The sequence below is a fragment of the Athene cunicularia genome (assembly GCF_003259725.1).
Source record: "Athene cunicularia isolate RWA chromosome 23 unlocalized genomic scaffold, athCun1 chr23_part1, whole genome shotgun sequence".
In the NCBI taxonomy this organism is placed as follows: domain Eukaryota; kingdom Metazoa; phylum Chordata; class Aves; order Strigiformes; family Strigidae; genus Athene; species Athene cunicularia.
Window position 1 is genome coordinate 4563997 of NW_020799130.1, and position 11520 is coordinate 4575516.

General features: G+C 56.8%; 1 protein-coding gene across 2 annotated transcripts in view; it reads right to left on the reverse strand.

The window, feature by feature from the left end:
* NKAIN1 (sodium/potassium transporting ATPase interacting 1) overlaps window positions 1–4214 on the reverse strand; it is a 25926-nt gene extending 21712 nt beyond the window's left edge. For both annotated transcript variants that reach the window (XR_003399899.1, XM_026863389.1), the window contains exons 1-2: window positions 4210–4214; window positions 1595–1597 (exon numbers count right to left, since the gene is read on the reverse strand). The gene's annotated coding sequence lies outside the window, so the exon portion shown is untranslated. The remainder of the gene's footprint in view (window positions 1–1594; window positions 1598–4209) is intronic.
* Window positions 4215–11520: the final 7306 nt, after the last annotated feature.

Consider the following 11520-nt stretch of genomic DNA (forward strand, 5'->3'; position numbering starts at 1 on the left):
ATCCCCGGTTATTTATTTCATTTCGCCGCATCCGGCAGCGTTGCCATGGGAACGCGGCGGCAGCCCTGGCTGGATGCGCTTGTCTAGACGCTTCGCCCCAGGAGCCTGCTGCCGGCAACCTGCTCCTTGGGCTGGACACGGCCCAGGGCGGGTGCACCCCTGGGTGCGAGGTCACCGGCTGCACCCATCCCCAGGACCCTGCGAGGCCCCAGCACCCCTAGGGCTGGGTCCCCTCCAAGCCCTGCACCCCAGATCCATGCCCCTGGCTCCATCCATCCATCCATCCATCCATCCATCCATCCATTCCCGGGGGGTCCATGCCAGGAGGGCTGGGAAACGCTGCCTTGGGGTGGCCAGCAGCTGTAATACTAATAATACTACTAATACCAAAATCCCCTAAATGTAGCCCAAGGGTTGCGAAGTGCCCTTTGCACAAGGCAGATTAAACCCAGCCCCCTCCTCTTTTGGCTCCATCGTAGAGAAGGGAAACTGAGGCACGGCACGGGGAGACTCCCCCCAAACCTTCACAGTGCTCTGAGGTGCCAGGAACACCGAAACCCGGGGCAGTGGCTGTTCCCACGCAGAAAGGGATGCTCCATCACCACCCCTGCCTCCTCCTGATTTACATCTGCTAAAACAAAACCCTGAGCCACCGCTGGGCCCATCCGCTCCCAAAACTTCAAGTTTTGAGTAGATTTGGCTCTTGCTGGCTCCGACATCCCTGGCAAGGACCTGCAGTGGGTCATTACCCCCAGAGGAATTTTGTTAGGGTGTTTTTTTCCAGCAAACAGCACAGATTTCAAATTTCCCCACAAGCAGGCAGGTTTAACTCTAACACAATATTATATCTATTTAACTTTAATACAAGATTGCATCTATTATTTGCACCGTCCTATAAACGCTGAGACAAGACTTTTTTTCTTTCTTTTGCCTCCCAGCAAGGAAACATTTCCATGCCGAGAGAAAGCCGAGGAAATCGAAGCAGCTCAATTCCCCGCTTGCCCATCAGAGGTTGGCTCTGGAGCAATGCCTTTCCGCACGACAGGCTCCATTCCCACGGGGAATTGCTCCATCCCCCTGGGAACTGCTCAGGAGCCGTGAACCCATTTCAGCACCCTCACAGTAGGGAGCCGGGATGATCCCGTTAAACCTGAGCTTGTGCCGCTCTGCAGCCACCCAGCCTGACCTTGCAAATGACCTTGAAACAACGCAGGACCCCTGGGGTCCCCTTGGTGGGGAGGACATGGGGTGGTGGCACTAATGGGATGGGGTAAGAAGGTGCCAGCAGTGTCCCTGAGGGGAAAATGTGCACCGGGGACAGCAGCAGTGCCCAGTGGCACTTTCCATCAGGGAAAACTGAGGCATGAGGCTGCAACCCTAGTGGGACACAGCCCCGCATTCCCATCAGGTTGAGGTGCTTTCACACCTGCAGGGTTGAAGCACCAAGGTCACGGTGATGGCTGGGGAAGGGCTGATCCTGCATTACCCAGGTGCTGCTGTGCTCTGCCTCAGTTTACCTGAAAAATGAGATAAGTCCTGCCCGGCCCTGCTCAGCATCACAACACACAGTATTTGCTCTCTTGGTCAGGGTGACCAGCTCCATCAGAGCAGGTCTTGTGGGGAAACTGAGGCACAGTGGAGAAGACCAGAAGGTCAAGCCCTGGAGAAAGGCTGTGCCATGAGGACACCAGGTTGAGAGCTGTTCCAAACCTGCAGAAGCAGGGCTGGGACTGCTGGGTTGACAAGGATAGGTGGGATTAGAACTGTATCTTTCTTAATTACAACTTTTAGCCTAAGTTAGTCCACAAAGAGAAATCAAGAGAAGAAACATGGGCAATGGCCAGTGGTACAGGGCTGCAGGAGGAATGGGCACAGGAGACCGATGGGACCCAGGGGCAGAATCTGGCCACACTGCCCCAGGCAGCCACAAATAGAGAAGTTAGGCTGCGGGTTGGAGCAAATCCATCTGGAAGCAGAGGGGGAAGTGAAGGGGCTGTACAGCCCCATGCCATGCCTGAATAACCTGATGTGTGCCTGCAATGGAGCGTGAACAGGGGAGCCTGCTGTCTTGTCCCTCCATCCCATCCCACCCCTCTCACACATCCCATCCATCCTATCCATCAATCCCATCCCATCCCATCCCATCCCATCCCATCTCATCCCATCCATCATACCCATCAATCTCCTCCCTTCCCATCCCATCCCATCCTATCCCATCCTATCCCATCCCATCCCATCCCATCCCATCCCATCCCCCTGTCCTGGCTCAGCTGTCTCCAAACCATCAGCAAACATCACCCATGAAAGCCAGCTTCAACAAACAGCCTTTCGGGTAAAGAAAATTGGGATTAATCACGTGCCTCAATTAGCCACAACGAGCCGTGGCTTGTCATCACGCCGGAGACTCGCAGCAGAAAGCACATTAGCAGCATGGTCACTGAGAGGCTGAGAATTAATTAAAATGGAGCACAAAACCCTAAAAAAACCCTGAGTAAATGGGGAATCACTCAGAGCAGGGGGATTTCTCCCTGCAAGTCTGGCGATGCCGAGTGGAGCCACATCCCTGACCCTGGCAGAGCACCTCTGGCACCCAGACCAGCCAGCATCTCCTCTGGTGCCAGACTGCCTGTGGGACGTAGTGATGGAGGGGACATCCCCTGCCACCCGCGGGGACCCCACCGCTCACCAACCCCTTGTCCCCCCATCAACGGGGTGAGGAAGAGCCCCACAGGTGCTCGGTGCTCAGTAACGATGGAGCCATCAACACACCACTGGGGAGGACTGACCCTGCTCCACTCCAGCCCGGGTGGGGGGAGACAGGTCTTAAATCTGGGGGATCTTGGGATTAAATCTGGAATATTTGGGGTTTACAGCTAGGTGATCTTGGGCTTCAATTTGGAACATCCTGGATTTCCATTTGAGGGATCTTTGGTTTAAGACTGGAGATCTTGGGCTTAAATTTGAGGGATTTTCATTTTACATCTGGAGGATTTGAGGATTACATCTAGGGCATCTTGGTCTTAAATTTGGGAGACATTCCTTGGGTTTAAATTTGGGGGACCTTTGGGCTTAGATCTGTGAGATTTTAGGCTTAAATTTGAGGGATCTTGGGTTTAAAATTGAGGGATTTGCATCTTAAATCTGGGTGATCTTGGGCTTAAATTTGGGGGGCACATAGGTACGGCAAACAAGATGGGAAACCAGGAGAGATATAGGGATCGTGTCCCCCTAAATAAATTCTGGGGGTGAGACACAGATAAATGCTGGGGCCGGACAAGGATGGGCAGTGAGCCGGAGCCAACCACTCCAGGAAAAGCAATTTTTGGCCATTGGAAAGAGGAGGAGCAGGACAATCCCATCTCCAAAACTTTGCAAAACACACTGGACGCTGTGTTGGGTGGGACGGGATGGATCCTGGCCAAGATGCCCCCACCAGCCCACAGTGGCCAAGCCTGTTTGGACAAGGATTAAGCCGCAGGCAATTTCGATGCTAATTCTCCGGGTTAAGTTCTTTAGACTGACATCTGCGAAAAGCAAAAGGTAATTTCCCCCAGATCTCAAATGGCGCCTCAAAGACACCGTTAATATAATCCGACAGAGGGGAGAAAAAAAAATATTAAAAAAAATCCAATTTACTGACTTATTTAGTGACACCTTTCGTAATCAATTCTCCCAGGAAAGAAATACTGATTAAAGCCAAGCGCATTGCTATGGAAACCAGCAGTCCCTCCTCCCACGACCCGCAGGCTGGGAAGAAGAAAATCGGGTGAGGAAATCTGCCTGGTAACAACCCCGTTAATGAGCCGGGGAGCAAAAATAATCCCTCGGAGTGATGCCACTGCGAAAGGAGCAGCCAGCAGCAGCCGGTGGGGAGGCGAAACCACGCGTGGCTCCCAAAATATTTATTTTTATGGGAGGGTAGAGCTTTTTGGAGGAAGAGGGGATGCTCCTGCATCCTGGATGGATGAAAGGGGCATCCAGAGGTGGTACCCAGGGGTGACTGGGTGCACCCACCGAGCCCTGCAAATGTGAGTGTTTCTTCAGCACTTATCCAATTCTTTAGCCTTAAAGTACAGGATAAACCCACCCTGAGATGCAGGTTTAAGAGATTCAGCTGTCCAGCAGACCACGAAAAGGCAGCTGCCAACACAAAAGGGATTTATATGATAAACCCCATGGGTTTCCCTCTTCTCAGGGTGATTCCCCAACCTGCAGGCAGCCACCATGCCTGGTGAGGGGCATTGCTTCCCGCCGCAGGCAGGGCTGTCATGCCTGCACTCATCCCCAGTGAACAAAACCCTCATGGGTCAGAGTTTCTTGGAGAATTGGGGATTTATTCTTATTTCTATACTGAAGAATGATCCCAAGCTCCTGGAGGAGTTTGTGGGTCTCTTCCTGGCTGGATGTGTCCCTCATCCCAGCACCTCCCAAGGACAAGACACTTGAGGCACCCATGAGGCTGGTGAGGCAAAGATAAATCTTCCCGTGGGCTGAATATAAAAGCACCCGGGCAGCCAGGGCTGGCAGTGAGCACCATGGAAGGGATTTGGCTGTTTCCCCAAGCACCTACGATGCTTTTCAGGGTGCTTTAAGAGAAAAGACCTGTGCAGGACATCATTAGTACTGTTCATTACCTAGTGAGGGATTTAATAATGATCCCATCCAGCATTTTCCTTAAATTCTCCCTATCCCCATCACTGTCACTGTGGCCAGGGTTGGGAGCGGACCCTCGCTGCTCCCCTGTGCTCGGCACTGGGGAGGCCGCCCCTCAATGAGTGGGTTCAGTGTTGGGCCCCTCACCCCAAAAAGGCCATTGAATGACTCGAGCGTGGCCAGAGAAGGGCAACGGAGCTGGGGCAGGGTCTGGAGCACAGGTCTGCTGGGGAGCGGCTGGGGGAACTGGGGGGGTTCAGTCTGGAGAAGAGGAGGCTGAGGGGAGACCTCCTGGCCCTCTGCAACTCCCTGCCAGGAGGGGGCAGAGAGGGGGGATGAGTCTCTGGAGCCAAGGCCCCAGCGCCAGGCCCCGAGGGAATGGCCTCAAGCTGCCCAGGGCAGGGTCAGGCTGGCTCTGAGGAAGGATTTCTGTGAAGAAGGGGCTGTTGGGCGTTGGAATGGGCTGCCCAGGGCAGGGGGGAGTCCCCGGGATCCCTGGAGGGGTTGAAGAGTCGGGCTGAGCCAGCACTGAGGGATCTGGGGGAGTTGGGAATGGTCAGGGTGAGGGTCATGGTTGGACTGGAGGAGCTTCAAGGTCTTTTCCAACCCAGATGATTCTGGGATTCTGTGATTCTGCTCCAGCAGCGGGGCCGTGGTCAGCCCAGGGCTGTGATCCCACGGGAGCAGAGCACCCGCCTGCTGCCGTCACCCCACCCATCTGCACCCAGCACGGCTGCAACCCGGCCTATCAGGAGGCATCCAAAGGGATGCACCATCCTAATAAAACCAGAAACCTGAGTATTTTGAACAATTCCTTTATCAAAAGAGCCGGTGCTGTAAAACCCACCGATACCTTTCCCATTCATCACAGAGAGGATTTAATAAGGCGCCTTAGCAGAGCGTGCTGTGACCACCGGCACATTATTAAATGCAGCGATTAGCAGCTGCTGCGGATGGGAGCTCATTAGAGACTTCTTAAACATCCATAAAAATTGCTTTTATTAATTGGTTCATCCTCTTTCTATACCCACCGCATTTGGAGGGGTGGATTTTGGGGTTGCTTTTTATGAGCCCCTTTGGTGCACGGTGGTAGCTGAGGAGCTCCCGGGGGCAGCTCCAGCCCAGCGTCTGCCCCGGGGCTTTCCCGCTCTGCTCGGCTGCGGCTGTTGATGATAAGGTGTGACACTGGGATGTCGTGATGGGGGACAACACCACGGCTGAGCAGGGGGACGATGCCCCCCCCAAACATCCCAAGCCCTGTAGCAAGGCCAGCACAGCTGTCAGTGCCCTGCATCCAACAGGGACATGAGCCCAGCCCCCTGGCATTGAGGCCAGTCCCACACTAGGGCAACTGATTTTCCCCAAAAACCTGTTTTTTCACCCATAACCACATGGGATGGCTTTGTCAGCCAGGTGATGGTTGCTGCCCCCAGCCATCCCCCCTTTTGGGTGCACCCACAGGAGGGATGAGGGTTTCTGTATCAAAATGTTTGGGGAAAACCCAACCCAGCAGCACCCATGGCCTAGACAAAGGACTGGGGGGGGCCTCCTGGAGTCCCCACATTGGACCCCCTCCATGGCCTGGACACAGGACTGATGCTCCCACCACTTCCTGGGGTCCTGCCATGGGTGCCCCCATGGGAAATGGGGCTCTGGGGCTCTCCCCGTGTCCCCCTACTCCATCCACTTCTCTGCTGGGTGGGGGGCACTAACCCCACCATTGACCCAGCTAATGAGGTTGCTGCTAATTGCCAGGAAAGCAGCGAGCCCGCACCCCATGTATAATTCAAGCTCCTTTGTTAGGGCTGGGTTTGCTTTGTCTGGCAAGTGCCACCTCCCCGCGGGACCCTCCCTGGCCTGGCCACCACACACCTCCTTCTTTGAGGGGGGCTTGATTAAAAATAATTAGGGCCTGGGGCTGCTGCGAGGCAGGAGGTGATGTCGTTAGCAGGGTCGGGGTCATTAGTGGGGTTGGCTTTCCCCCCTGGCAGAGGAGAAGATGGAGCAGGGAGAGCCCCTGAGCCCCATTTCCCATGGGGGACAACAGGAGGTGGTGGGAGAATCGGCCCTGTGTCCAGGCCATGGGTGCTGCTGGGCTGGATCTTCCCCCCAAATTTTGAGATGGAAATTCTCATCCCTGCTGCGGGTGCACCCAGAAGCGGGGCTGGTTTGGGGCAGCAGCACGCTGTGGGTGCCAAAGCTGGGGGCAGCACCCATCTCCTGGACAGTGGGGTGGGAGTGCTCATGGGATGATGGGGAGGACCTGCATCGATGGGGCGTAAACCAGCCCAAAATGGGTGAGGGTATCCCTAAATACAGCCCCTGACACCCACCAGAACTCCAGGCAGACACCCCAAATTTTCCATCGCATCTCCTGCCTGCGCTTCCCAGACCAGCCGTCCTTAGCACCAGGCGCGGGCACTGCCAGCACCCTGACCATCCCCAGTCCTGAGCTCAGCCCTGCAGCCCAGGGCCAAACCCAGGCTGGGCTTAAGGAGCATCAGCCCTACAAGGGGCTGCCTGAAAACCTGGTGAGGTGCAGCCTGAGGAAGGTTGGGGGCCCCAGGCATGGTGCAGGGATGTTCTCCCCCTCACACTGGAAGGGACTGCAGGGACCTGCCCCAGCCTCCACTCACCGTCATCCACACAACTGTTGAGCTTCAGGGGGGGAAAAAAATTTAAAAATATATAAATAGAGCCTTTAATAATCAATTGGTGTTTATCGAGCAGGTCATAACAACATCAGCCTGCTGCTGCCAGATTAAATCCTTGTTTGGAGCCACCAAGTCTGAGACATGATGCAAATTCCCAGGAGGGAATAAACGAGGTCTTGGCGCTGATCCTACACGTGCTTCCCCTTCCCTCCGGGCTCTGCCCCGTGTTCCTCCCAGGAGAAAGCGATGGTGATACCCTGCATGTCCCCCAGGAGCAAAGAGCAAAGGGACGTGACCATGTCCAGGGCTGCAGTGGCAGAGCTGAGAGCTGGAGGGGCCGGAGGCACGGCCAGGCTGGGCAGGGGGACCCCCACCCTTTGGGGACTGTCCCCACTCCCCGTGAGCTCCACGCCTGGTCCCAGCCCTGCAGCACTGGCCCCACAATGTCCCCACCAAAGCCCAGCTGCTGTAACCATGCCACGGGGCTCCCAGTGGTGATGCCAGAGGGATGTCACCACTGACAGACATGTGCCACACTCCAGCAATCCCCCAGTGCCATCTCCGGCCCCGGGGAGCAGACACCCCCAGACTCTCCCAAACCTCGCTGCACTCTGACCACCCCACCAGCTGCTCTGCCAGTGGTCCCCACACTGCCACAGGGACTTGGAGACAATCCTGTGCCACCCCGGTGCCTGTCACAGGGCTCCTGTTGTGTCTCCCCCTCCCCAAGCTGAGGGAAAACTATACCAGATGCTACAAAAAGGGGCCAGGAAAGGATGGTTTCGCCTGAGAGTCCCAGCAGCTGCCGAAGGGAATTGGCAACCGGCCGGTGACGGGCTGGAAGTGGCAGCAAAGGAGGGGACAGCAGGGACAGGAGCAGGGGGGGTCCCAGAGGCGCAGATGAGGATGTCGTGGCCCCAGGGAGGGTAAGGGGGACAGGGGTGGTTCATGAGCCAAAATAGGGGGGAAAAAAGAGAAAATACAAATCAGAGCCTGCAAAGGGTTTGTGCAAAGCTGCCCGGGGGGTGGGCAGGACTCCCCAGGGCTGGGGGACGTGGTTCAAGGCAGTGGGGACCCCGGCTGAACCCCACGGCCACAGCAGCAGCACCGCGCTGCCTTGTCACTGGTGGGGTGGAGGAGGAGGGAGAGGATGTGTGTGCAGGAGAGAGCCCCGAGGGGGACGGGACAAGGACTCTCAGCTTGACATTTCCAGGCAATAGCTGAGGACCACCATTAATCTGAGCCATTATTGCACAGAATTAGAAAGCAGACAGGTTTTCCCGGGGGCTCCCGTTAGCCTCAGCATCCCTCGCTGCGCTGCCTGAGCATCCTCCACTCCCACTCCGAGCACCCTCCGTTCCTGCATGCGGACCCCAAGCATCCTGCACTCCAGCCACAGCACCCTCCACTCTCACTCCAAGCACCGTCCGCTCCTCTGGGACATTTCCCAGCTGGGGTTTTGTCCCTGGGTGTCCCTGCAGAATGGCACGGGGTGCCAGGCAGAGACACACCACTCCAGCACCAGCATGATGTGCCCGTGACTCCCTGCATCCCCCAGCCCCAACTGGGACACTCTCTGAGGCAGAGCCAGGCCACCCCCAGCCCTTCGGTTTCCCTGATCCCTTCACCAAAGGTCTTTGCGCTTTCCTTCCCCACCAAGAGACCGAGGGAGGCAAAGCTGCTCTGCACCAGCCCCACAGCACCCACGGTGCCCCCGGGCTCTGCCCCAGCACCTGTGGTGGGAAAGGGCTGCACTATCGATCCAGTTATGGGAAGAGACCAGAGCAACCCAGAGTGCTAATTAGCCCTAATCAAGGTAATTAGCCTGAGAACCAAGCAGCAGGCCAGCCCTCAGAGCTTGCTCCATACCCTGTCCTTGGCTGTGTCCCCTGCATGGCTGCAACTCCAGACCAGGCACGGTGGCTGTGTCCCCTGCTTGGATGACACCCAGTCTGGGCAGTGAGGATGATGAGGGTGCTGGGACCCAACCACGCCGGGAGTCCCACAGCTCAGCCAGCACCAATGGCTTTGCAGTGCCATTGGTGCCACCACCACGCCTGGGGTGCCCGAGGGATGCTCAGTGCCAGGAGCCACACCGTGCTGCAGTGCCACCACCCCCAGCGTCCCCCGAAGCGGACAGGTCCCCCCTGCTGAGTCAGAGCCAGGATGTGGCACCACTCCTGCGCCGTGACCAGCTTGCACACGCGTGTGTGATGGACTGTGTGGGAAGTCCCCTGTCTGGGGGATTCCCAAACTGTCCCCACCATGGGCTGCCAACAGCCCCTAGCTCAGCTCAGGGGTCCCACCAGCCCTGGGGGGATGCAGCCGGACTTGCCACAACCCCCCAGACACTTGTGTACCCCTCCAAACCCACCCCCCACCCTCCTGAATCCCTCATTCGAAGCTGCCGCTTCCTAAAGCCTCCCTGCCATCACCAGGACGTGCCAAGCCCCCCCCCCTCCCCAACCTGTCTTGAGCCCCCCTGACTCCCTGTGGGCTCCCAGCAGCCGATCCCTGATGGGGAAGGGAGGGATGAGGGTGGTGGGGCAGATTTTTGGGGGAGGAATAGTCCCTGGAAAATTCTGTGCCCCCACAGCTTGATTGATCCCTGTCTGGGGACTACAGGGATGAGATGTTTGCCTAGGGAGGGGTCCAGGCCTGACCCTGCACCCCCTTATACAGCCACAGCCCCCAGAAGGGGTGGCAGCAGGTGGCCCCTGGCCAACACAGGACCGAGCTGCCATGGGGTGTTCCCAGGGGACCTCCGTAGGTCCCCGAGGGGCTCGTGGGACACCCTCCTTCCCCAGCTGCCCCACGGTCCCCTCCAGAGCTCACAAAACATGACACGGGAGGATTTTCTTGATTCACGTGTTGCCTCAAGCCACAAACCGATAGAGGCCACGTGAGATCACACAAGGACCGGAGCAGTGGGGGCAGAAACTACCCCCAGCATCACTGCATGGGGTTCTCTCCTCCAGTGAGGTCCCCCCACAGCCCCCCAAATACTTGTGCATGCTTTGGGGCATCAGAGCAGCCCAAATGTACCCCTCAAAACCCACTCCATGCCCTCCAGCATCTCCCCCTCAAAGCTCCTGCTTCCTAAACCCCACAGCATTGCCAGGATGTGCCAAAACCCCCAACACCCATGCTGAGCCCCCCAGCTCCCTGTGGGCTCCCAGCAGGTGATCCCTGATGGGGAAGGGGGGAACACCACCCCAAAGCAGATCTCTGCAGCATCTCCCACCCCAGTGCAGAGGCAACTGGCTGTAAAAATCACGATTAAATAATAAAGCAAAATGTTCTGGCATATGATCCTCATCAGGGTGGGGTGGGAGGGATGGGTGGAGGGGGGGCCACATCCTGCCCCACCACTCCTATCTGGGTGCAGGCAAAACAGTGCTTGGGCAATTGTTTTTTTCTCCCCCAAATCTTCTGCCGCAGAGCAAAAACCAAAGACGTCTGAAATTTCCCAGCCAAGCACATGGGAGCTGTTATTAATCTTATTAATAAACCACTTGGGGTTTAATGTCCTGTTTAAATATGACCAGGGCTGCTCTCTGCCAACTTTGCCTTTCCAGTTTTCCAGGCTGCTACGTACATATTTTGAAAATTTAAATAAATAGCTGCTTTCAAATGGGGGGAAGAGAAAAAAAGACACCAAGGGGCCCATCCTGAGCCCCTCTGCCCCTCTGAGCATCCCCATGAGATTCGGGCAGAATATTTTCACCCCACTCAACCCCCAACGCTCCATCACTTCCAGCCAAAACCTGCCCCCAGCTCCATGCTGCGATGGGACAAGGACATCCCAGGGAATCCCAGGAGGATGAGGGATGGGGATACAGCCTGGACCGCCGGGATGAGAGGGGTCTGAAGCCGCCCATGCCTGCAGCTCGGCTTGGCCAGGCGCCGCAGTGATCAATACGTAATAACCTGCATCTCGCCGGCCGGTGCTGGAGGAGCTGTTAAGACGTGCGGCCGGTGTTGATGGGAACGTTAGGGTTTTGTGGGTCTTCCATCCCTGCCGTGTGCTCTTGACCATTTTCTCCCCTTTCCATAAGGATATCCCCAAGCCTTGGTACCCAGCGGCGGCTGCAGCATCCCAAGGGGTCCCCAGCCCTGTGGAGGGAGGTGATGCTGGCAGGACCCTGCTCCCCAGGTTGATGCGCAACGGCTGCCAGGTTACAAAGGCCTTTTACAGCCCCAGAGGATCAGC